General features: G+C 32.1%; 1 long non-coding RNA gene across 1 annotated transcript in view; it reads left to right on the plus strand.

The window, feature by feature from the left end:
* The first annotated feature begins 949 nt into the window (after positions 1-949).
* The window catches only part of LOC148301598 (uncharacterized), a 50739-nt gene continuing 23694 nt past the window's right edge, over positions 950-27994 (plus strand). The window contains exon 1 of the long non-coding RNA XR_015838776.1: positions 950-1395. This is a non-coding gene — a long non-coding RNA (uncharacterized LOC148301598). The remainder of the gene's footprint in view (positions 1396-27994) is intronic.

The following is a 27994-nucleotide window of genomic DNA, read 5'->3' on the forward strand; positions in this document are numbered from 1 at the left end:
CGCGGTGCCCAGGCGGGCTAACTACGAACTGTCAATAGATCTTGAATAATTTCCTTTTAAATTTGTTGTGTTTTTATAACAATGGATGTACGACAGAAAATTACAACGATGATACCAGAAAGGTTGAGATATATACAATTTTATGAATTGAAAAAAACCTGTTTGAGGTGCTTTAAACGTATAATATATAATATTTGAACTTTATCAAATAGAGGAAGAGATAATGATTTTTGGAGTATATTTGGTAAAAATTAATACGGTAAAACAACAAAATTGCCTATAAAAGGTAAAGCACGACCAAATCATTATCATTTAAAACCTGAAACGAGGTCGCATTATAAGTAAAACTACGAGTAAATGGATGAATGTACAGTAAGCTAAAAGTATATATAAGTAAAAGTATATGTCAGGATAAACGAGTGTAGCCAACCAATGCATCTGCCTATCCCTTAAAAAAAGTGGCGTGGTAGTAGTAATAGTAGACGTATATTTAGTATTAAAAAAAAACAATACCGGACATTTTTTAAATTTCCTGGAAATAATTCAATAACATTTTCATATAAACAAATATTTTCAGAGATCTATAATTATATGTGCTAACTAAAGGCGTGATTAATGGGTAACTGATACTTTTTCCAATACTTGATTGGGAAAGTATTCGTTTAAACATTTTTTTCGAGTTTAACTTTTGATGTCAACTATTTAAGAAGTTTGAATATTCAACCAAATTAGTGTACTCATTGGCCTGATTAGCATTTAATGATGGAATAGAAAAAAACGAATCTTGAACATAAACAAATTGTTAGTTAATTAGGTTTTTAATTCGATCGCCCATGCCTGGTCCAAACCGAGAATAGTAGCTTGGCTATTTTTTGGACCGATGTTCACAGTTCTCAGGCGTCAGGCGGCCTCGCCCATTTCGTTCGGACGAAGTAAGATTTGCGCGCGCGCACAACTCCCCGAACTGTAATGGGTAGAGACGTAGCGAGTAGCGAGCCGCTGCCGTTCTGCTATTCGGTCGGGGAAAGTAGAAGAGCCGACAGTCCGCTGAGAGTTGCTGGCGCTCTGCCTACCGGTGCGAAGTTCGCGAGAGCTCGCTTACCTGTCCGAGTGAGGTGACTTTACCTGGGTGTGCGACATAACCTCAAAACCTTTCTTGACGTTTGCGCGCCATTGAGCGTTTCCATGTTTAAAAACAGAATAACCTCGGAGAGTTCGGTTGTGATTGTTTTCTGAAATACTTGTGCGGTTGTGGGGTTATTATGGTGCAGTCAGGTGAGCGCGGGACCCCGCTCGCCTTAGTTTTTAAATGTAAAATGTGGTTTGTGTTTTCATTCTGTGCTCTGTTTACCGGGACATCTTACGTGATCGCTGGCAGCGGACACATTTCTGACAGTAAGTACACGTGACATAACATATCATGCCCGCTTCCGCATCATAATAATCGCTTTGCGGGATTATTGGCAGGTAATCAAATGTAATAATACCCCGTTAATCAAAATCTAGCGTCGTAGTCACCGGCCATAGCACCGAGTCCCTCGGTATGTCGCCGATCTACCTTCAAACAGCTGGTAATGAAATTTGAATAGCTCGAGACCTAGTTCGACTTATGTTATTGACAACCTGGATTCATTGAATATCAATCAGGTATGGCCAAATATTACTAGCGCCAAATATTTCAGTTTTAAATTAGGTATTCTAAAAATTTATCACCTACCAACGTCAAATATTGTGTAAATACTATAATACCATGAGAAAATAATACGTTGTTGTATGCCGATATATTATATTTACTATGCTGTATTTAAAAAATATATATTATAAAATTAAGAAATGTGTGTAGAGATTTGAGGTTTGGACATGTGGAACGTATGAGTGAGGACAGAACGGTTAAACAAATTTATAAGGCGAATGTAGTTAGAAAAAGAAGCGAAGAAGACCGAGGAAAACTTGGCCAAGTATGTTAAATACTTAAAAACGGCCGGGTCAGGGGTCGTAAAATTCGTCGAGTATGTATGAGGAGATGCATGAATGTGGAAGAGGCGAAGAATGTTTGCAAATACAGAGTGGTGTGGCGTTCGATTCTTACCATCACGCCGCTACCCTTACGGGGAAGCGGCGTGATGGTAAGTTAGTTAGCTAGTTATATTTACGAATGGAATTTGTTTATATTTTTATCGACCTACTATTAATTATTTTACCTACTTTCATTGAATAAAAGGTGCCTTCGTATCATTGAATGATCGTCTATTATTATTTTTTATCCTTGGTTCAAAGCCGTTAGTATTACAAACGAAAAAAATAAAATAAAAAAACTAACTAACTAACCATCACGCCGCTTCCCCGCAGGGGTAGGCAGAGAGAGTAGAGCGCCACACCACTCTGTCCTTGCAAACATTCTTCGCCTCTTCCACGTTCATGCATCTCCTCATACATACCCGCCGATTGTTACGACTCCTAACCTGACCACTTTCAAGTATTTGGCATACCTGATCGTGCCATGTTTTTCTCGGTCTTCCTCTGCTTCTTTTCCCGCTAACATTCGCCTCATAAATTTGTTTTACCGTTCTTTCCTCACTCATTCGTTCTACATGTCCAAACCATCTCAACACACCTTTCTTAATTTTATCGATAATGCTTATCTCAGCTTTGCATTCCTTCCTTATTTCACTATTCGCACATCTATCATACATCGTTTTGTTACACATTCTTCTGAGAGATCGCATTTCGACTGCATTCGGTCTACTTTCATCCTTTATAAATATATTCCTTTTCATAAATAAAAATAATGGATTCACAAATTAGTATCTCAGGTAGATAGATACCTACCTTTACTGAGGGACATTTTCTTGCTGAGGGCTCATAAATAATTTAGTTATTCTGTTACTAGCTATCGTTTTTTGTTGTTGTTATTCTAAGTAGATACTGAGCAAAAAATATTAATAAAAACGTTGCAATGTTGATACAATGTATCACCCAAGTACGGGTGCTTTGCCAAAAAAATAATGATACAACATGATGGTATGTATCTTTGATAATCGATGTTTATTGTAACTTCTAGACCAGTGGTTCTTAACCGCTGCTCCACGAGCTTGATGCAAGTGCTCCGCGAAGTTATGAAAACCAAAATTAAATTTTTACAACATTTTGAGCGTGTCCAAATACTTGTTCACAAAATCTGGATTATCTCCAATTACAGGAGTTATTTTCATATTATTATTATTATTATTATTTTTTAATTATAAGCTTAATAATAAATTATAAGCTTAATAAAAAATTATAAGCTTAATAATAAAAATGAAAATGGTATTTTCTGGCGTTTCTCATGTGTGTGATTATAATCCAGGATTCGAATCTCACATACTAATATAAGAGTTTCTGCTTAATAAAAAAGCTTCTTTACATCTCACCAATAGATGTCTCTAGTGAAGTTCTAGTGATTCAAGAACAAAGTTTCTAAATTGGTTCATATATATAGAACTTCCAAGAATTTGAGTAGTGTGGTTGTCAATAATGGGTAGAATTGGTGAATGTTACACGTGTGTAAAGTGATCACTTAAACCAGCCTATGACGGTCGTAAGCCCCGTAAATGCCCAGACTTCCATATTCTTCTTCATCTTTGATGAGATGTCAAAAAATAATACCAAAATTAAATGTTGACTCATGTACTGTGCGATTTGAGTTGCAAATATAATAGCTAGATGGCAGTACCCTTTCAAAGTGAAGTTGTGTGCGCTCACCTCACAACAGCGGTCAAGGTATCTTTGATTCTATATCATAATACTTAGAAGAATCGAAAATATCATGGGAGTCATGTGTAGGTATTTGTACAGACGGTGCTTCATCAATGGTAGGTCCATTGATAGGATTTGTCACCCTTGATTTGTGAACCTTGACTTAGCAATTTGGATGAAGAAATGAGTAGCTTTATGAAATATTACACCTAATATCGCTGAAATTTGTAAAAGCTGACAAGATCAAGTGTCACATTAATTTTTTGATATTAAACATGCTTTGAAAACTCAGACCTTTGATTATGTTTTTGGTCTTTGAATTTCAAATATATGTTTTTTTATCCTAGAATACCTAATAGATTATGTACCTTACGAATGTTGCTGGTAATAGAAGCGGGGGAAGACCAAGGAAAACTTGGCACTTGAAAGTGCTCATATTAAGGGCGTTTGTCCACTACACGGAATTACACTTACCGTCCGGCACGTCAGTTAGCGTTTAAAAACGAAGATTTTACGATCGAATTTACGCGCAACGTGTTCACGCACCGATCAAGAGCTCCGATCCGAAGAAAAATGAACAAAAGCACAAGCCAATCCAAGCCAATTCATTTTAAAACGCTAACTGACGTGTCGGACAATAAAATTACACGGAATTACACGGAATTCCGGGTAGTGGACAAGAGCCCTAAGAGTTGATATAACCGAAGGGTATGTATGAATACATGAATGAATGTGGAAGAGGCGAAGATTGTTTGCAAAGATAGATTGATGTGGTTTTCTATTATCTCTTCCTACCCCTGCGGGGAAAAAGCGTGATGGTGAGTGGGTTAGATACGTTTTAAGATGGAAAAATATACATACTCACATACACATTTTTTAACAGAATACATACTTTGTTAAAAGATGTGTGTATTTACGAGTATGATGATGATGATGATAAAATTATTTGTTGTGTATTTATAATATGGGATAATATATCCATATAAAAGCAGTATCGAAGATATATAAAATAACACCTCATTTGTATGCTTTCAAACACTGAATAGAAATTGTACATTTTGTTAAGCGTTTCTATTTTTTGTTTATTTAAATTAAATATTCAATTATTTTTTTTTCGTCACCTACCAGAAAGCAACAATAGAAACACATACTTGAAATACTTTTTAATTTACAAAGAGTCAATATCCTTCTTTGATACGTAACGAATAGGTAGGTACCTATTTATTTAAGAGTAAATTTTTACGGGGTGGCGCAAAAATAATCACCCTAACGGAAGATGTTAAAATTTTTGCAAGTGGTGTCGTCTGTCAATCATATTTGACATTTGTAAACTACACAGCAGCTGCAGTATACAAACAGATAAAACGGGTACAAATGTGTATCAACACTGGCGGCAGCCACTTGACTGATATCATCTTTTCCACTTATCACAACCAATTGTAAAGGTCTAAATAATAAATCTATTTTTTATAATTTAATTTAAAAGTATATTGAAAAACCCAATCGGATGATTAATTTTGCGTGACTCTAAATTTGTTTGTATACTGCAGCTGTCTTGATCACAAACGGCAAATATGATTGACGTACGACGCCATTTGAAAAAATTATCGGATATGGTGATTAATTTTGCGCCACTTTGTATAAGAAAGAATTGGTATCGTCTGCGTCTGTATTCGTTGGCATATTGAGTATATGTTTCAGATGTGACAAAAGTGATTGCGAATTTCGTTTATAATACTTGACAATGTGTGATTTCGCTCACTCCTTTCAAGAACGTCATAAATCAAAAATTGACAATTTTGAGTTGTGCATGTTTTCGGAATGCCCAGAAAATGTACTATATCCCAGCAAAAGAAGCATATTTTCAACTTAATATTTACCCGCCACAGGGCAGAAAGTGTTGTTTTTGCATTTTGAAGAAAAAGTATTGTTTCAGTATTTTTTAAAATTTATAAAATATTTTACAAATGGAGAAAAAACCTTCAGGTTTTACCTAAAAATATGTGTTGCACAGTAAAAAGTTCAATAAGTTGCTTGACATTTATTTTTAATACATTGTGTTATATTTTTTAACTTTAAAAACGCTCTCCTGAAAAATCAAGTTTTTTGATTTATGACGTTCTTGAAAGGAGTGAGCGATTTGTCTTCCACACATATGTTGAAATAAAACTAAGCATGTAACAAAATTGAATGTATCGAAATGCTTATTGATTGGAAAGTCGGTATATGTTATGTACCAACGTATATAACTGGGTTTGGCATATTCTTATACACTAACATGAACCGTACTTGCTACACCATACATACACAACAGTTGATAATTATGTTCAATTTAAAAGACTTGAAATTGAAGCCACTCTTTATTTTTTGTATGTACTAATAAAAAAAGTAAGTACTCGTGTTAATTTTTTTTGAGACGTGAGATCAAAGATAAATTAAACGAAAATATGTTGCATAATTTTATTGGGTTCGAATGTTCAAATTTCTTAACCCTCTAAGTTTATGATTGAAGTGAACCTAACTGTTTTTTTTTCTTAATTTATTTTTAATACTAACTCTTCATTGCTTAATTTTTGAAGATTAGAAATGCGTCGTAGTTATGAAACCAAATTGTTATCTATAAACGTTTTTATATAAACATGCAATAAATTATCTTTAATACTTTATTTACAATTTTTTATTTGTTTTATATACTACGTAATATGGATCTCTTTTGTAAAATATATTGCTGAAAATCATATCTATGATCAAGACACAAAACGATATTGTGGTGTGAGACAATAATGCACTATTCTTTTTTTCTTTTCTTTTACATTAAAAAAAATAAGCTTAATTTTTTTTGGCATTCAAGAAATATGTAAACTCAATATATTTTTTAAAAAAGTACCTGAATCATAATTTGTGGCAAGTAAATTTTATGAAAGTCACTTTGTTTTAAAACATCTTTGGGATTTAAAAGGTTAATAATATTATCTAAATATATATGTACTTCTCATTTTTATGAGGGTCAAACTCCACCAAGAAACTATCGGGTAAAACAGATTTTTTGTATTATGTTTCTGAATTAAACCCATTAACTTTTTTTTACGTAAAATAAACTTCGTCGGTTTAATCCGCAAAGTGTCTAACTCCACCAGGGCTTACTCTATAGAAGAGAGTAAAAGCATTACAATTCAAGTATCAAATGGAATGTATCGATTTCAAAACTACTCTATTCCGTGTTCCGTACGTACATATGCAGGAATACAATAAAGTGTAATTTTTCAATCGATAAACTCTATTTGTTAGTTTTATAATAATGTTTTGGACTTTCTCCTGTAGACTTAGCCCGGATGAATTTGGATACTTTATGGATTAAGCCGATGACTTTTATTCGATTATTACCGATCATTAAATTTGATAATAACAATTTTAATTATTGATATAAAAAAATATTGCGAATTGGGTAATTCCCTTTATTTTTCAATCGTCTGCTTAATTAAAAAAAAAACGAGCCAAATCCATAAAATTCTTTAACCGAATAATTTTAAAATCGCCTCTTTATGACAGTAAGAGAGATATTTGGCTTTTGATGCTTGGAGTATTTTTTATGAATATAATTTTTATTTTTATTTTTTACAGGTAGGTTCATTATAATTTGTTGATAACGTTCTCAAGGTTCTAATGTCTTATCTTTATTATATTAATCTAAGAATACCTTGAAACGTGTACTTATTTTTTACTATCAGATTTAATAATATCGAAGTATAAATTTACGTGATTCGAATATTCTATACATGTATACAACAACGATTTTTTTATTTAATCGTTTAAAGTGTTATGTTATTGTATACTTAACATTTTTCAAATTTTAAACATTTTTAAAAGCTAAACACGTACTCTAAAGATTATGTGTTTGTTATTTTCAATAATAAACATGTCAAAATAAATGCCAAACCAACAATCGAAACACTTTTTAGAAACGAATAACAATTATACGAGTGAGACTGACGATTATACTTTTGGATCTTGTTACATACCTCCCACGAGTCAGACTCGTTATTCCGTCTGAATGGGTTAATGCCACAGTTAGAGATCCTACCCTGAAGTTCTGATCCGGAGTTCGTTATACAATCCGACTACACTTATAAATAACCTTCAGATATCTGAGATAACCTGAGATCGATCAGATTTTGCAACATGAGCGACCAAAGTGCCAAAATTACCTTTAAACGTAATATCATCGGTTATATTAAATGTAGGTAAATGAAACGTAATCGTTATTACATGCTGAAGGATTATTGATTAATTATGACTGTCAGATTATCAGTAACAAGGGATAATTTAATAATCGACATATAACATAAATACGATATATAATATGTCAAATAGAATTAATTTAATACTGTGTCTCATATTATATTGTCTTATTTCGATATAGTATTATGTTGGTATCATATCATAGTTCCACGTGTATTCTTGAGTGCCTATGAGTGCCTATCTACCGATTTGATTGTAAATTTCTATGCGACGTGATCTGGAGTGGAATCTTAGTTTGTTGACAAATAAATGGAAGTGATGCTTCTGTTTTTATTGACAACACCTCTTCAGTTTGCGTATGAGTTATCATTCATATTGACTTTATGTGGGTTAATCGTCCAAAAATGATACATTCGTTTCACCAATCCTAATTTTTGCATATTAATATATTTTTTGTCTGAAATGTATTTTATATAACTTTATTATAACTTAATAAAAATGTCTATGAGTTATCATTCATATAGACTTAATATGGGTTTATCGTCCAAAAATGGTACCTTCGTTTCACCAATCTGAGTTTTCGCATACTAATATATTTTTTGTCTGTAGTATTATTATAATATTTCGCATTTTAATAGTATTTTATAAATTTTCGGGATTTTACTTGAAAAAACATCACAAGGTCCCGACTTTAATTTAACCACCAAGATCTACAAACCGAGGCACAGGTTTGCGGTCGATAAAAAATCAATGTTTAAAAATCAAATTATTTATTTTAATATTTCTTATACATTTCTGAATATTATGAATATCGTATTCTTATATGTAAATAAATCAAAATATTAATGTTCGTTTGTTTTAAATCTTAAATCTCCTAAAGTTATTCATCTATCCTATAAGTTATGCATTTATAACACACAATTTTGATATACTCTTTGACAGGTAAAAATATGTTTTTTACTGCAATGGCAGCGCCATCTGTTTAACGTAACAGCAATATACTCAATACCAAACGTTGCTCATGGCGGACAACGTGCTTTTTGGCAACTGCTAAAATAATGGATACTCGCTAATGTGTAACGCGTATAATCGCTTATGAAATATAATTTATTTTAGCTTTATCTTTTGTTTCATTTTCATTTAACTTGACTGAGTCACAACAACGTGTGGTCGGATACGGCTACTATAATATATACACATCGGGCGAGGTGAGTTTTAATTTTGAAGAACGCTTTTAATAAATTTCGTCTTAAGTCTTTCCAAAAGAAAAGGATTATAGTATCTAGATCCTGTCAAATGGTAAAATATACAGGTATGAAACATAGTGATTACATGCGCCTTTGAAAAATCGAAATAACACGATTACTAATTTTAATTTTGCAAAAATGACGGATACGATGACTAGTGAGGAGAGCGACGATTAGTTGAATGGCAATGGTTGATGAAAACGAGTAGCTAATCAGTCAACTCGTTCTAATGTGTCCTGTGTTCTTTTCCCTTTCATTTATTTTTGTCTGCTGCGTCTGAATTCTGAATCTTGCACATGTGTTCTATTCCGTTCAGCCAGTAGTTCTTACGACTTTTATTTCTATTCTTGTTCTCGACCAGTTAGATCTCATTCGAGTACAGTGCACGGCACAATGAGAGGTGACTATATGTTGTCAATTCTTTCAGACTCGTGGTCGTAAAACGGATCTAGATAACACATAAATGTGTTCGCTTGAAACAAAAACCCTTCTTTAAATTTAAATGTATGTCAAGGACTAATTTCCACCATTATGCGAATGATTTTATTTATACATCGCTCACTCCTTTCAACAACGCCATATAACAATAAACTTGATTTTTCAGGAGATCGTTTTTAAAGTTTAAAAAAATAATAATAAGTATCAGAAATAAATATCAAGACACTTTTTGAACTTTTTACTGTGCAACAGATCTTTTTAGGTAATACCTGAATGTTTTTTCTTCATTTCAAAAATATTTAGTAAATTAAAAAAAATTATTAAACAATACCTTTTCTTCAAAATGCAAAAACAACACTTTCTGCCCTGTAGCGGGTAAATATTAAGTTAAAAATATGCCACTTTTGCTGTGATTTAGTACATTTTCTGGGCATTCCGAAAACATGCACAGCTGAAAATTTAAGATTTTTGGTGTATAACGTTGTTGAAAGGAGTGAGCGATATGTACTAGCTGTACCCGGCCACGGCTCTGTCTGGTTAAAAACAAAAGAAATAAAAGAGATGATGTTTGAACAACATTTTATTAGGTATCAAAAAACACGCTATCCGTCATGAGCAATGTTTAGTATTGCTTTTAAGTTCAACAGATGGAGCAGCCATCGAAGAAAGGAAAATGGTAAAATTTCAAAGAGATCGGTGAATAACTTAAAGAGATTTAAGATTTTGAATAAATAAACATTTAAATTTTCATTTAAATAGATTTGTCATACATTCTCAAAGCAATTTTTACTTACTCATATTTCGTTTCATTATTTAAAAAAATATATTTTAAGACACAAGTAACCTTGCCTTCATTTACGATCAAGATAACAAAGTTGTTCACCATTAGGTGCGGATGAGAGGAAACAGAAGATTAAATAGATATACAATACATTTAATTTAATAAAATTATTTTACAAAAAAAACGGTAAAAACACAGCCAAGGATATCTTGAAATGACGAAGAAATACCACAATTTTTTTGTTGTTGATGATGTGACACTCTTAGACGACCATTCAAGTAACAAACGAACTCATAAATTGGCGTCATCTTTAAAAATAACATAATGTTTCGTATGAAATGCGTAAATATGTTTATTTTTAAATATTTTTTTAGTACTGTTGCGAAAAAAAAAACTTCAACATTGCACATACGTATAATTCTTTTCAAAAAATGAAGGTGTAAATAAATGTTTTATGGGTTTCCGGTGATGTAAGTGAAGGAGATAAGAATGAAAGAAATAAAGGCTTTATGGAAATGGAAATGGAGGAAAAATGGGTACTATATTAAAAGAAAATAACAGCAATACTTAGGGCACTTGGAGTTTCATACCCGTACTCGTATTGACTTGTGTGTTGTTCACTGCTAACATGTGCGAGTCCCTTGAGGGATGTAAGGCACCATGAAGGTCTTATTTCCCTCTTATTATAAACCAATTACCAAAGTTTTGCAACCCGCCTTTGACTCCCTGGGTGTCGCGACCCACAGCTTGAGAAACTATGCTTTAAACAAAAAATATCGTTGTCCTAATAAAACTATGTCAGAAATTCGCTAAAAGAATACGAGTACATATTAAAATATATCATATGTACAATGCTGAAATATAAAACGCAATAAAATTTTAATTAACTATCTTTATGGGATTGAATGATCTAAGACAGGAGTCAGCTACCTTTTTCGGGGAGGGCATGGCAGAGTATGGAAAGTGTTCACTGAATGTAGTGTAAAATGTTTTTATTTTATTTTATGTAATCGAAGTATCAATAAATATAAAATTTACTTACCTATTTGTTCTGGAAGGGTCATATGTTTCATATCCAACCAATTAAAAATAAATTAATCTGGACGATACCCCTTATATACAACAGTATAAGGGTTATAGCCTGTACGATTTTTGTTTTTTACTCAATAAACATTGCAATGTCTGGCAGTTTGCGACGTCTGTATGACGCACTAGATTGTCATTATAAGACTTGGCAGCACCTCACGATTAAATTTCGTGTGTCTAGTAGTTGATATTAATGAATGTTTATGCATACGTACTTGTGGAATGTTTTTTTCATTTCACGATGAATAATACTACGCAATTTCGCTTCTACTACAACGTATTGAAAATTGTCGTTGTATGTTAAACGTGCGTCGTAAAAATATATAATGTTTATGTATCATTTGATTACATTATCTGTTGATATTTGCCCACACAGTTTAATCTCGATCAAATCCTGTACTTATAACATGATGTTGCCGGATTACTGAAATGCAAGAACTTTTTGATTGTTTTATTTTATTTTTTATTTTTATTATTTTAAATTCTTTTGCATCACATAGCATAAATTCAAATACAAAAAATATTATAAAATATAAAAATGAATACGAAAAAAAATGTGTGTGGGTATACAAAATAATTTAGTCATAGTAAAGAGTATAAGGGTATAGGTTTCTAAGTAGAACTAGTTAATACAAAATACAAAAAATACTTGACTTTCAGAAAACATTTTTTTTTAAAAATAACTCACTTATATTATCCACTTAACTTAAATTTATCATATTTTTAACATTAATTTATTTTGATCATTTTATGCCACTCTGATGTTGCATGCTTATTTAAGAATAATTAATGAAATAATGATGAAAAAATAGAATTTAAAAAAATAAATAAACATTACAAGAAATTTCCTTATTTTGTATTACTTACTTTTTTTTACACAATCCAGGATTTTTTTGCTTTCAAACTAACTCTCGGAAGACTATGCGCAAAAAATATCATTGATATAAAAATAAAATATTAATTTGGTGGTAGTATGTTTCAGTCATTAGGTAAAAACGCTTTGTTTTTATTTTCCTTCTAGATATCGTGTTATATGTAAGCGGAAGTTAATTTTAAAAATGTTCAGCTTTGGTGAAGAAATGTTACAGAAATATACTAGTATAATAAAATATAAGCCACCCTCTACTCTCCCTTCTTACTACCCCTTCTCCTTACGGCCCCGCCCCCTACAGAGCTACGTTGATCGTGACGTCACTCCCGCAGTGTGCTAAATTTTCAGGAAATTTGACTTTTCTTTCATTAAACAAAAGGGGTTCCGGAATAAATTTTAATGATTTTTATCACCGAACTGCATATCTTCCATGCAAGGAAAATATTTACAATTTTTTCTACTAGATACTGGAATTTTCGCCCGACGGATAATGTATCAATATTATAGGTGTTTCAACTTGATATGGAATATCTATTGTATTTTTTTAAAGAAAGAAGATGAAAATCTAAATATCAATTGGAATAAGCTATATTTCAGAAAATTATTAACTGATATGTATGTAAATTATTAACTGACGCTACTATCAACGTTTCTGTCAAATCTATCTAAACAAGAATATCGCATGTATACATGTTTTCAAAATTAATGCAATATGAATGTTCAATAATGGGCAGAATGGTGAATGTTCCACGCTTGTGGAACATTCACCATTCTGCCCATTATTGAACATTCATATTGCATTAATTTTGAAAACATGTATACATGCGATATTCTTGTTTAGATAGATGTGATCATTTAAGCTAACTATTCAAAATATTTTTTTTTTCGGGTTGGGGTCTCGTGGTTAGTGTCGCGAACCACTTATTAATTCACTGCAATTTATATTTTTTTATTGTTATCGTAAATTAATAATATTATTTCAAATTATTACGCAATAAGTTCTGTTGGAACTTCTTATTGATTTCACTCTCATAGTACATGGCATAGTTATTTTTTTAACGTCTGCGGTTTCCGTATCTGTTTAAAATGAATTAAGTTTCATACTCTCGACAAACTATGATATTTCATTAGTATAAGCCAATACGGAACCAATATGGCTGCCAATGCAGATTGACATCGCATGAACATAATCTCAGATGCGAGATTTATTTACACCTAAATAATATTATTAAGTATTACTTAACCTATTTCTTATTTTAATATTTCATGTATAAATTAGTCATAATTTTCAGCTGATTTCCAGTTTTGCATATGAAAACGTTCAGTCTACAGAAAAAGACAATATTTTTCATATGACTTTTTATGATGACGTTATTTATTGATATGGAAAATGTATTGTGCAATTTAATTTATATTCGATACAATGAACTCGATCACATTGACGGGATGTTTTTACTTTAGTGTTTGGTGAGTTGGTTCATCGACATAAAGTATTGTTTTAAACCGGTTTTCCACAAAAAATAATGATTTATTTTTTTATATAAAAAAAACGTTATTAAAACTACTTGTAACACATTTTAGACAACATTTCTGATATTACAGAATATCTCTAATACTGTCCCTTTCAGTTACAGTTGGTACATTTATCATTAGTCGCATGTATTGATTTAAACTTTTAATAGAGCATTTGCTAAAGCGATTGAAATAAAATAATAGTGTTTTTAAGAATTTTATGTTTGTAAAAAAATGTTTTTATCAAAGAATCAACGTACGTATCTCACAAAGTTGTGTTTCGATTAACTTGTTAATTTACGGGAGACACGCGTTTCGTAATGAGTATTGACACGAGAACTGAGAATTAAAAATCAATATTTTTTTATGATAGTATTGCGTGTGTGGTATCTTTCAACAATGGCAGTAGTATATTCTGTTAACTGGAATATTTGTAACTCAATAGTTATATACTAGAAACTTTAAGTTAACATTTTATTTTCGTAAAATAATGTATTACAATTTTCCGACAAAAAATATATCAATTCGCTTTTGTACGAAATTAAAAACTTTATTTAGTTCAGTTTTGTTATAATTTTTATGTTTCGCTAAAAACCTCGATGTTCGGTGTTAAATTAAGGAAATATGAAATTGGTATTATTTGAATTGATAAATTTATTTGTAAGTTTGGAAATTTTGTTTCATTTCATCATTTACTTTATTTATTTAAAGATAAATTTTGGAAATATCCGCGAATACCGTGCGGGTATTTCCAAAAATATTTTTTTCCCTTTATTAACTGAGCATTACCCGCATTCACAAATACTGTCAAGGTCATAGGTTAGTCCTTATAACGAAATCTCCTCACAAAAACAGATTAGACCAATTCTAACCCCCTGTATCCTAAAAAAATTGACTATAGCTAAAATTTATTTATTTATTTTAGTAGAATGCCGCTACTCCGTACCGTATATGTTTTAATTCCGTATGAACGCAATTATTGTGATGGTTTCGAACAAGGAGGATAACGTGTTGTAAAGAGTTTTATTATTTATTTGGGAATTTAAAAAATAATAAAATAATAATCAAAATGCAAAAATGACATAAATAATGGAAATTAAACCTTAAAAATATATTGTATTGGTTTGATATAAAATTACAAAATTCTTGAAACATTTTACGTTTTGTGGAAACATAACAAACAAAAAACAGAAGAAAGCAAAGCTGTGCATAAATGTCACATAAATTTTGGTAGATATGTGATAAATTGGTAAAAGTAATGACGTCCTCACGGAAAGTATCTTTTTAAACCAAACGCAACCGTATCAGCAGTCACTTAATATGTGATGCGCGTTCACTTTTCAGTGCCGATATGCCTAAAATGCCAAAAAGAATTGCCGTCGTAACAAAAAAAGGTGTGAGTAGGCCTTGAAATATATCACCTCACATTTGCAATCGAAAAGAAACTGTAGCAGGCGATATCGCTCTCTGCTTATGTGATAAATACAACTAGTTTATAAGAGGAACGTAAAGCTGTCGACGAATAAATAAATTCTAACGTAGTTTTTGTAATGTCCGTGATTTTTCGCGCAGGCTTCGCCGTTCAAGGCATTGGAGCCCCAATTTTTCCCAGGAATGGAGAAATTGTAGGGTTAAAGGAATAATACACGGGTACCCTTAGGTTTTTGAATTGTGCTTGTGCAAAATTGTGTATGTAAATTTTCATGAAGAAAATACGTTTATACCAAATACAAACTCAATAAAAACTTTGACTCTATAAGTGTGATATGAAATGAAATTTCCAAATAAAATATAAAAGTACCTACATTAATATATGTGTAATTCTTTGCTAAATTACGTATTTCATTCGGCATCTGACACAAAACAAATTGCTTTTGAATTTATTTACACATGTACTTATGTACGTCCTTTTTTGTTGGTAATATCAAAAAGTTTTTCCTCATGTTTTGTATTATTCAATACATTTGGGAATTTAAACTTACATGTAATTTCCTTTATCTAAATCACAGGCTCCCAAACTTTTTTTCTTGCATTCCCGGTCATTTTTTTCGAGGGATGGGGGAGAAAAGTGTGGTTGAAATGACCGCTCATATGGATTGGAAGATAATAAAAATATATCGCCCACTTCCCAGCTTTCCATTTAGTCTCCTGCAGTTTCTAGTACTCTCTCAAAGATCTCTTCATCGCTCCCGTTGGAAACTTATTATCTAAATGTTATAAAGTTTATTTCAATACGATAGATGAAAGTTTTATTGAGTTAGTGGATCTATTGTTTATTATTAAACTACTTTCAACATCGTGCTCAACGGATGGTGTCTACGAAATGCTATTATATATTGTCTGGCTGAAGTTTAAATATATGTGATTATTTTATGAAATTGAAAACATTTAAAAGAAAGGAATGTTAGGCTGAACTGGGGATAATTGAAAAGGTTAGGAAGTGTTATTTAAGGTGATATGGACACGTGGAGTGAATGGATAACGAGAGAATGACTATGAAAGTATACGTGGTGAATATGAGCGGGAGAGCAGAACGCACAAAAGACTTGGGACGATCGGATCAATCATAACCTACAATCTGGTGGTGTCAAAAGTCTGAGTAATCGGAGGGCATGTGTGATTAGATGTATGGATGTGAAGGAAGCGAGGAGTGTATGTCAGGACAGAAGAGTGTGGCGTTCTAACCTTTCAACAACCTTTTAACAAAATTTATCATGATCACATCGAGCGATATTTTTATAATATTTAGAGAACGTCCTTGCACAGACTTGAATATTTAGTATTTACTTGTTTTATTTTATCCCTCCGTTTTTGAGACAGGCTTTCGCCAAGTTATTGTAATTATATGCATGATGTTCAAGCTTCGTCTAAATTGTTAACGCTATTAAACATGAAAACTCGAATGAATTTGCTTAGCATTCTAAAATCAATATCTTGAATAAATTACATTTCTCAAGATGTTTTTCCACGTAGTTCCCTCATTAAGTACATCTCAAATTTCGAGTGGTTACGAAATATTAAGCCCGTATAATTTCGCCCGTTCTATACCTCCCACTCCGTGGAATCGAAATAAATAATTACTGGAAATAAATTGAACCCTTTAATTAGATTTCACAGGAATTGGTCGGCCAAAGGATCTGTTGATAAGGATGGGTCACAAATCAAAGGTCCGGCAAGGGATGGCGCGGTGGGACGAGGGTATGAGGGGGGAGGGGTGGAGGGTCAGTGTAGTATGTATTGTGGGTCACTCCAACAGTATGATAGGTCACGGAAGCAAGCTGTCATTCGTCTCGGTCCCTATAATTTGTCCTCGGGTCCTGTAATTTGTCCTCGACGAACTGCAGGTCGCCGTGTGGAGTAAAAGGAAAGCAACTACCTACATTCTTTAAAGCTTTAAATACCTAGGGCACTGAGCTTTTTGAAGCTACGTAAGCACGAATGTGTAAATACACAATAAGTAGGTATTACGTCATTACGTTTTTCTTCAGTGCGGTGAAAAAACTGTTTTTTTTTTTTTTTACATACGAAATTATAAAATAATATAATATATAAGCTTTTATAGAAGATTTACTCTCACACTTAAAAATCGTAATGATGATAAATTTATGTTATTTTTCGACATCTCATCAAAGATGAAGAAGAATATGGAAGTCTGGGCATTTACGGGGCTGACGACCGTCATAGGCTGGTTTAAGTGATCAATTTACACACGTGTAACATTCACCAATTCTACCCATTATTGACAACCACACTACTCTAATTCTTGTAAGTTATATATAAATATGAACCAATTTTGAAACAATATTATTGAATCACTAGAACTTCACTAGAGACATCTATTGGTGAGATGAAATGAAGCTTTTTATTGTGCAGAAACTCTTTTATTAGTATGTGATGTCCGAATCCTGGATTATAATCACACGCATGAGAAATGATAAATCTCATATAAGTATACGTACAAAACAAAAACGCGCAAATTATTCTTTAAATAAATATTTTTCCTTCCAAAAAAATGGGTAATTTATAAATTAGATTGAGTACGTCATGTATTATTTTGAATAATTATTTTTTTCTGCTAGTTAGTAACGCTTTAATTCATGTTTCTTGACGCAAAACAAACACTTACACTTACATACTCTCGTACGTACATCAAAACACTCGAACATGACAAAAATAATTGTAAAATGATCATGTATTGTCATGATGCAAACCATCAGAAAAATACGGAATATACCCGCTGGTAAACTGCAAAGTTGTAATGGGGTAACATACATGCATGACAGATTGCCTGAATGACTAACTGGCTTAGCTTGGCGTAGAAATTAGCATGGGAACCCGTCCGCATCATGTAGCAGGTCTATATATTATACCTGAGTCAACCAGAGGCGTGCATTCTATATGAGCAGAATAGCAGTGCCTACCTCGCGTTCCATATAGAAACACGACCAGTGCCAACTATGCTTTATCCTTACCCAACCCTACTGGCTACCCTGATTAAAAACTCTGTGTAATACCGCACAAAAATACTACTTCATGACTGCCGGTTTCGGAATAACCATTCTATTATCAGGTCAACTGCTGACTAAAGTGAAAATGGTACGGTTTCCTATTTATATAAAACAAAATTATTGTAATTTTTTTAAAAGATAAAATATTCCCATTGTGATTCCGTCATCTTCGCTCTCTCTCTTTCACTTACGTCTACAGTTAACCTAATGATGCAATGTTATTCCGAAACCGATAGCCATGAAGTAATGTTTATAAGTGGTATTACACAAAGTAATCCGCCTCTGTAGTGTAATGGTCGGCACGCTCGTCTACCGTTCTGGAAGTCCCGGGTTCGATTTCCAGTGGGGGGGGGGGGGGGGGTGGGTTCAAATAAATATAAGCGATTTTGTTCACTTAAATATTTATTCAATGTTACCCTGGACTGGTACGTGGAGTGGATCACCTTTCCTTCGTGTGTGTTCACGATCAAGCATTTATATGATGCAGTGCCCTATGCACCATTGGGGTGCGGATAAGGGTTTGAAGAACACAAAGTGAACGGAGAGTGTAATACATGAGATGTGTTTGAAATCGTCTGGGTACCCTGTAATGAAAATATAAATATGTAAATTCGCGAAAATTCCGCATAAGTGATGACTCTGAGGTATGGCAAAAAGTATTTATGTACATGAACCTCCTCGTAAAAGTGCGAACGGCTTTAAAAGTATTTAATTGAGTAGTTACGGTGAAATTTTAAGACGGGGCCAAAGGTAGGGGTAAGTATCTTATTATAAAGTTGTTGGATGAATATTATTATTTACTTGATTTATGCAGTCTCATTCATTAATTCATTCAAGTAATTAAGTAAAGTTGTGTTAAGCAAAGACACGGACTTTAGCAGAAATTATACGTAGTTTCTTAAAAGTTTTCGTGTCTTTCATGACCTAAGAGTGTATTAAGTATTTTTACACGTGAATATCGTAAGTTGATGTGTGTAATTTAAAACGGATCTTGCGGTCTAGATGTGTATATGGGCACATATAATGCAGAGAACCTGAACATATTGTGAACCAGGCAATCGCCATATATTTTCCTCGAAAGAACACAGAAAGATAACACAATTCAAAGGCATAGCCTAGGTGGCATTGTCTATCATAGAAGGACCTACTACACGAGGACGAGGAGAGCTGACCCCAACAGTCTACAAAGACGATAAGTTAGGATGGAGACAGGAAGAAGAAGATGTAATGCTGATCAAAATGTGGAGCTTTTATTATCTTAGAATATTACTTTTTTGATATCTCATCAAAGATGATAAAGAATATGGAAGTCTGGGCATTTACGGGGCTGGCGACCGTCATAGGCTGGTTTAAGTGATCACTTTACACACGTGTAACATTCACCAATTCTACCCATTATTGACAACCATACTACTCAAATTATATATATGAACCAATTTTGAAACATTGTTATTGAATCATTTGAACTTCACTGGAGACATCTATTGGTGAATGTTTGAATTACATATTTCCACCCTTAAAGATACAATATATTCATTCAAACCCTTTTTCCGCACCCCAATGGTGCATAGGGCACTGCATTGTAAACACAGTGTTATCTTGATCGTTAACACACGAAGGAAAGGTGATCAGCCTTCCGCTTCGGGTACCAGTCCAGGGTAATATTGAATAAATATTAGAGTGAAAAAATCACTTTTATTTATTTGACCCCCCCTGGGAATCGAACCCGGGACCTCCAGAACGGTAGCCGAGCGTGCTGACCATTAATTACACTACGGAGGCGGACAATCAATATATACAATATATACAGAGTAAAATATTTTCTTTCTTCTAGGTTTGACTTTATTTGACAAAGAATAGTTTTAGCGTGGATTGTTTAGAATTGACTTGGTTTCAACATGAATACGTTATAATAATTCCGTTTGCCGATTGAAAATGAAGGCACCAAGTTTAATTATTAATAAATCCTTGCGAACCATAAAATATTAAATAATTTTTGATTAACCTTTCGCAGAGTTAGTTTATGAAGTGAACATCCCTTTACAAAGTAAATTAGAAGTTCTGAACATGACTGGGTAGACTGGGTACGGAAAGCAACCAGGGGCTTATATGGTATTCCACTCCAATATGCTCATATATTCATTAGTCGTATCTATAACATAACATACATGAACATATTAAATATTTTAGATATTTTATAAAATAAAGATATTCATTATCTTTGAATGTCATATCTTCAAATTGTAAACGAGATATATTTATTTTAACGACGACATATACTCAGTTTTAGAAGCTACAGATACTTCCATCTTCGAGGCAGAATATAAACTATATACATATTAATCAAGTGGTAAAAACAAGTGTTTTCATTTACGATTTCATCATGTCTTACCACAAAGTGAATGCCGAAACAATAGATACCATATCTTATAACACTTAAAAAATATATAAATCAAAATTATTTATTTAATGTCAGATTCAAATGTAGAGTAAATTATGTCCGATATTCCTTCCCAGTTATCACTGAATATCAAGGATTTTTTGTTTCTAAATACGATACTGAATAAAATCATACTCTGTGTCGTATTTAGTAATAAAAAATCCGAAAGTAAACATTGCTCGTGTACTGTCAAGCTTACCCGAACACCTTTCATTTAAACTGTGAAAAAACATAACCTGTATAACTCGCATGTGACAAATTTGTGTAGGCTTATCATTGAACTATAAATCAATAAGTTTTTTTCTTGACAATTAAATATGATTTTTTTAATTTTATGTTAAAAATGCCACAGATTAATTTATAATATGGTAAACATTCGTAAACAATAATCATTAAAAGTAGATATTATTATTTCGAATATTGACGTAAATGATGCAAATTGTTATTATTCTGAATTTGTCATTTTTCGAATACGTACATGAAAAAGTATACCTTATCCAACTAATTCAACATCCAACAAAATTAAAAATAATAATAATAAAAATAAAAATATATTTAAATATATATTAAAGAAAATTGAATGAGCGACAGTATTGATGGATTGAATAAGTGACGTCAGTATTATTTTCACCAAGAAGCGAATTAATGTTTAGGCCTATGTCACTGTACACCCTAATATCAAATTGAAATATAATATTATGTCATTTTTCTAAATAATACCTCGTATTTCGAAATTTCGTTTATTTTAGAAACCTTTCAATAGATGCTTCGAAAAATATTGTTTGCATTTTTAAAGCAGTGTACTCGCGTGTATGTACGTATATACGTTCTGTCTCTCTATCTGTACCTAATAGTGCATCGCATCGAATTGGTGTCAATTTGTCATTCTTGATTTAGGAGTGGAATATGTTTGGCAGGATGCAGTTGATGTAAGTCAAGAAGCCCAGGACTAAGAGCATTAGTGCTATATGGGAAAGAAAATGGATGAACTAATAGGTAGATAGGTAAAGGGGAAAAAAAACAAGGGCTAAGAAAATTGTGATTATTTTTTCAAACTAAGTATTTTTATAAACTTAATTGTGTAGGGAGGTAGTTTATATTATTTTAGCCTTTTATTTTTACGTCACAAATTTGACGTTTATATATCGGAACTCATATATTTAAGTCCGTAATATTCGGCAAATAGTGGTCGGGATTGTTATGACAGTTTATTTAATAAATAAGAAAATCTAATATTCATTACTCTTGTAAAAAGGAATGAGGAAAATGTTGTACGTTGAACATTAAATTCCTATTCATACGAGTACTTATAAGTTGTAAAATATAATGTGGATAATTCTACGCCTGCCAGATAAATTATTTGGAAATTATTACCACTAGTAAAATGAGATGAAAATTATAACATTTTTTTTTAAACGTGTGATAGTCACTAAAGATAAATACAATTTTAAACGTGTAAATCGAGTCTTGTGTCGCTAACTTTGAATCAGAAGCTCTGGGTTTTCACTCTGTTTCAATATGTTGCTGTTTTTTTTCTTTTTTACTAGCCTGAAAATAATATACAAGTGTAATGTATGTTTATATCATAGGAATTTCAGACGAATGATGTGGTTTGATGGTTTGTTACTTTTATTTTCATAAGAAAATAAATATTTTCCTTTTCAAAATTCAGCAGAAATGTAAATTTCAATAATAATTATATAATTAATTGGTTTAGTCAACGATTGTAGTAGAGAAGTTAGTGGTACGGACGTGGGTGAAACTAGACCATCTAGACCAGTGTATTCTTAATGCTCGACCGTATTCGGCATTCAGATGATCATAGCATCCCAAGGAGTTATCCTTCACCTCATCACGGAGCAATCTATGCACATCTTGTGGAATATTATTACGAGCGGACTAGCGTGATCAACTTAGTTGCTCAACTCAGATGTAGAGTTTGCAAACTGTGGCCGTTGCCATTGTACTATGCATTAATTGTTAATTAGGGGAGAATCTAGGGATCTGTGAGCTGCTGTAATTTGTGGCGTTAACTTTTATCTTTCATAATATGTGTTTGTATAGTGGAACTTAATTTAGAGAAGAAATGGCCAAGAAACTGATAAGCTGAAAATTTATTCACTTGGTTTTTACGTGAATATTTACATATACCTATAAATAAAAATGTAAATGTGTGTTTGTTCAAAATAAAAAAAAAACCCTGAATTCCCTAGTATTCGAATAAGAGTATGTTTTTTATATTCTCTTTTCAATTAAACCAGACTATACAACAGCAACACGTGACCGGGTACAGCTAGTTAAAAATATAACAATATTTTGAATTGTAATAGTATGTATGTATCAAATGTGGTTTCTTAGTATCCACTACTTGTCCTCACACAATTAAATTTACCAATATTTGTGATTCAGTTTGAACGTCCATTTTTTTTGTCTCATTAAAGTAGATTGGTCTGCAGCAACAAATAACACCTCCTTCGCCATTCGGTCTATTATGCCAAACTCTCTTCAGCTTCTCATATGTTGAATATCCAGTATTTTTTTTATATAAAGAAAGGTTTCCGCTGGAACTATTACCGAACGAACGATTTTTTATACCTTCGTGCTGGCTCAAATAAGCTACCGTGCATATTTGAGTTTGCACGCAATTATGTACTATTATGACATGAGAATCTTTCAATTTCTTAGGACGTTGATATGACTGAGCTCGTAGGATCAAATCATGCGTTAGAACAGAGAAAATGATATATCTCCGTGCATTACCGACGCATGCGTAATAGTGCCTTGACAAGTCATTTTAAACACGTGTAACGCATTCTGTGATGCGTAAGCAATGCATTTTGCAATTCCATAAAATAAATGTATGATGTAAACGCTACAAAAACGAAGGAGAGTACACACACCTACATATATCAATGTGTTAAGTTAACGCGGATATCTCGGGCAATCCAAAAGCAAACGGCAATTTCAAGAGTGGAAGTCAAATTATTGCGATTAATGTCGATTTATGATGAAAAATGGCGTAAATTTACATTAATCGCAATAATCCACATTAAATTGACATTAATCGAATGAAGCTGAGGATTGAGCGCGATTGAAAGATTTTGTTCCTGAAATCTATTCGTCCATGAAGAAATATTTTCAGAAAGCAACCGTTTTTGAATGAGTTTCTAAGGCAATCCAAAATGATTAATTGTATGCAATTTAACATGTTTGTTATTCGTTTTTGCAAACTCAAAAGTTTATTTTTACAAATTTCAAGTCAATATTTCCTACATAGACTTCCTTATTCCCACTTAAAACGAATTGGTTCGTTTCCATTAGGAATGAGACTTTTACGCTTATTTCTTCAGACGGCGAAGATAGGTAGTTACGATTGCAGTGAACTTGTTGAGAGAGTTTTGTAATTTGTTCGCTTTCATTGCAGAGGAGCGACAATGAACTCCTGCTAGACTCCCAAGCTGCTTAATCAAGTGCAATTACGAAAACTATGATGTATTATTCTATTTCATTTGGCGTTGTGATAAGACATCGTCTTCCATAGTAAAATACCATACAGGGTGATTTTATTTAAAAAAAAATCTCATGCGAATAATAAAATGATATATTATTTAATGAAGTCGTAATTATTAAGCAATCTTGTGAAATGGAAGATTGATAAAAAGTTGGTCAAAAAATACTATATACTTAAGTCATTAGTCAACATATTATCAGTCCACATAATTTCCCCGCATTTTTTGTCTTTAAGTCTAAATATAACTTCAACTATAAATATAATTTATAGTTGAAGTCATTGGTTCTGGGGAGTTTGAGATTCGAATCGACTCTTTCAAAACTTTTTTTTTAAAATTACGCTTAGACCTATGAAAACACAATGAAATTGAAATGTGCATTTGTGTTGATAATGAGGACACCAATAAATCATTATAAAATAAGAATTTTATAGCATTTCGTTTTTTTTTAATTTTACCCGTGACCGGGTTTTGTCGTTACTGACATGTCGGATGATATCGGTAACGATGAAAGCCGGTCACCGATCGAATAAAAGCGGTAATATTTTTTTTCAAATGGAAATATCAAACTAACAAATTGAATATGGTAGGCAATTTTTACAAAGTATCGCTGTAGATAAGATAAAACCTGTTAGTGACCAAGCATCGTAGTCTCCTTTGTATTGCAAGTGCTGCTTGATGTAATCACATATTATCGTTCCTGGCGAAGGTCAGCTCTTACACTACGAAGGTAAGGTCAAGATCAGTACCTAGATATTTATAAGAACTTTTATTTCATAACTACGTTGTTCTTTAATCTATCAATAACAATGCTTGTCAATGGAAATGCATCACGTCCTGCCTATTCATATTGCCTTCAACGACTATTAAATAATCACTCTGATATATATATATATATATATATATATATATATATATATATATATATATATATATATATATCGTTGGTAAAGTGCCAGAGGGCCACAACCCAAAAAAAAATTAAACTCTTTCGTCAACATTTCCATATTCAAAACACACTCACGTTAGAAATGGATGAAACGAAACGAAGAAAAATAAAAATACCAGTAATGCCTAGAGCATTGGGGTTGCATATTCGTACTCCTATAAGCTACCGCCAAAATAAGAAATATATCATGTTACCTGTTTTTATTAAATTATATGGTATTAATTATATGGTATTATTATGGTATTAACTTGTTTGTTAAACATATATTTAGGGCTTAAGTATATTTTTTTTTTATTACTATTTATTGGTAGAATCTAGATAAATGTGAAGTATTGTATCGAAAAATGTTAAGTAATGTTAAGTTTTTAAGTAATTGTTTTAAAACCTTTTGATTTGAAAGGAGTTTAAATAAATCTGACCAAATATTGTACATAAATTTTAAATAAATGCTTTTGGGAGTAAACCGAAATCACAGTACCAAAGCTTCACGAAAATGTTAAATTGACAAAGGTTAACCCAAAAAACGTAGTAGGTACCCGTATGTTTTTTTTGTTGTTTGCGGCGACTCGAATTAACTGAAAATCTGTATACCTATTTAGTACACGTAGATTCCATTTTTATAGACAAAAAATTCAGGGCCATTCTGTTTTCCACGTATCTCCTGGATCTCGACTGTTGTAATCCAATTATTGTTGTATAATTTTTTGACATCTCGTCAAAGATTATGAAGAATATGGAAGTCTGGGCATTTACGGGGCTGACGACCGTCATAGGTTGGTTTAAGTGATCACTTCACACACGTGTAACATTCACCAATTCCACCCATTATTGACAACCACGCTACTCAAATTCTTGGAAGTTCTATATATATGAACCAATTTAGAAACCTTGTTCTTGAATCACTAGAACTTCACTAGAGACATCTATTGGTGATATGTAAAGAAGCTTTTTACTGAATCCTGGATTACAATCACACACATGAGAAACACCAGAAAATACCATTTTCATTTTTATTATTTAAGCTTATAATTTGACCAGATAATTTATTTACAACATTTTGAGTGTGTCCAAATACTTGATGACAAAATCTGGATTATCTCCAATTTTTTTTTGTCAAAAAATAATATGAAAATAACTTCTGTAATTGGAGATAATCCTGATTTTGTGAACAAGTATTTGGACACACTCAAAATGTTGCAATTATTTTAGTTTTATTTTTTAGGAAAAATAAAAACCCTTAAGCAAGTTGAAGAAGAAAACGAGTCAAAAAATCCTTTGAAATATCTGAATAGGCCTTGATTAAAGGGTTGTGTGACAAATTAAATGTTCAATGAGGGTAATTTACCCGTACTTTACAAAAGTGCCCTAGTGTTATGACTGGCACTTAGACATGTACAGTGCTGTGGCTGTTACACAGTATGGTATTTATTTCCAAGTTTGGTTTGTTCTGAAGAGGGATTTCCATATTGCAGTCACAAAACGAAATCGAGTAATAAATTAGATTTTATCATCCGCGGTGCTGACAGCTCTGTTGGTATTATTATTGCGTAATCTTTTCAACTAAGGGATTAAATTATGTTTCCGTGTCGTATTAAGTTCGCGCGAACTGGAGTTTTTTTGTTGTTACGTTAACGTAAAAACTAGTGATTTGAATGAAGAAATTGTGAAAATAACTAAGTTTAACAACATAAGATTTATTTTTTTTTTTTTTTTTTTTTTTTATTTATTTCTTAAGTTAGCTTATATTAAAACTAATATAAACTATTATATACATTTACATCATCTTTATATATTTACATTTCCTTACAGTAACTTAGACATTTATTTTTAAATTCTTTCAGACACTTTTCATTCTTCATACATTCAGGCATCTCATCATACATTTTTAAACCCTTATACATCAAGCAATTTTGCGACTCAGCTCTTTTCAATAATGGTAGTCTTATTTTATCCTTTTGTCTAGTAGCATATTCATGACAATTTATAGAATGAGTTTTTTGTATTTAATAATAGCAGAAAATCTAACAGATATCAACTTAACGTAAAATATGCTACTCTTTGGACACTTGTCAATTTTCTAACCGGTTTCATACACACATACACACGTCGTAAGTTCTGGAATGCTTTAACATTCATCTTCTTCCGTTTAAAAAAACAGTATATGCATCGTTTCTGTCGAGACACCTATAATATATATTTCGATATATCATTCGTAGAGAAAAATCCAGTGTCTGAAATATGAATATAAATGAAAAAAGTTTGTTAACTAGTTTCCTTTTCTAATATTCAAATAAAGTATGAAAAACACATGTCATTGTTGGTGTATGGTTGTGATGCTGGCACATCTGAGTTAAACACTTGACTAAAACTGGATTTTTTTGCATGAATCATATTTTATATTAATTACTGTTTCATGAAGATGATCAGACAAACTCCCTAGTATCTATCTCGGAGTCATCACGATCGTTATCACTCTATTAACGATATTATTTAAAAAATATTTTGATTTCCTCAATTTAATACAAGCATTATTTTGGAAGTCCATATCTTATCTTTGATCATTGTTTTTGATGATGAAATTGATCGGTATTATTGCAATGAAAATGATAGTACGTTGATTGAATACTTCGATTACCGTCCTTCGACGGACGTTTTATTTACGTCATTGGGTCAATCAAG

Source organism: Brachycentrus maculatus, unplaced genomic scaffold (genome assembly GCF_059751285.1).
Source record: "Brachycentrus maculatus isolate JH-2025_06_01 unplaced genomic scaffold, ASM5975128v1 h1tg000537l, whole genome shotgun sequence".
Taxonomy (NCBI): domain Eukaryota; kingdom Metazoa; phylum Arthropoda; class Insecta; order Trichoptera; family Brachycentridae; genus Brachycentrus; species Brachycentrus maculatus.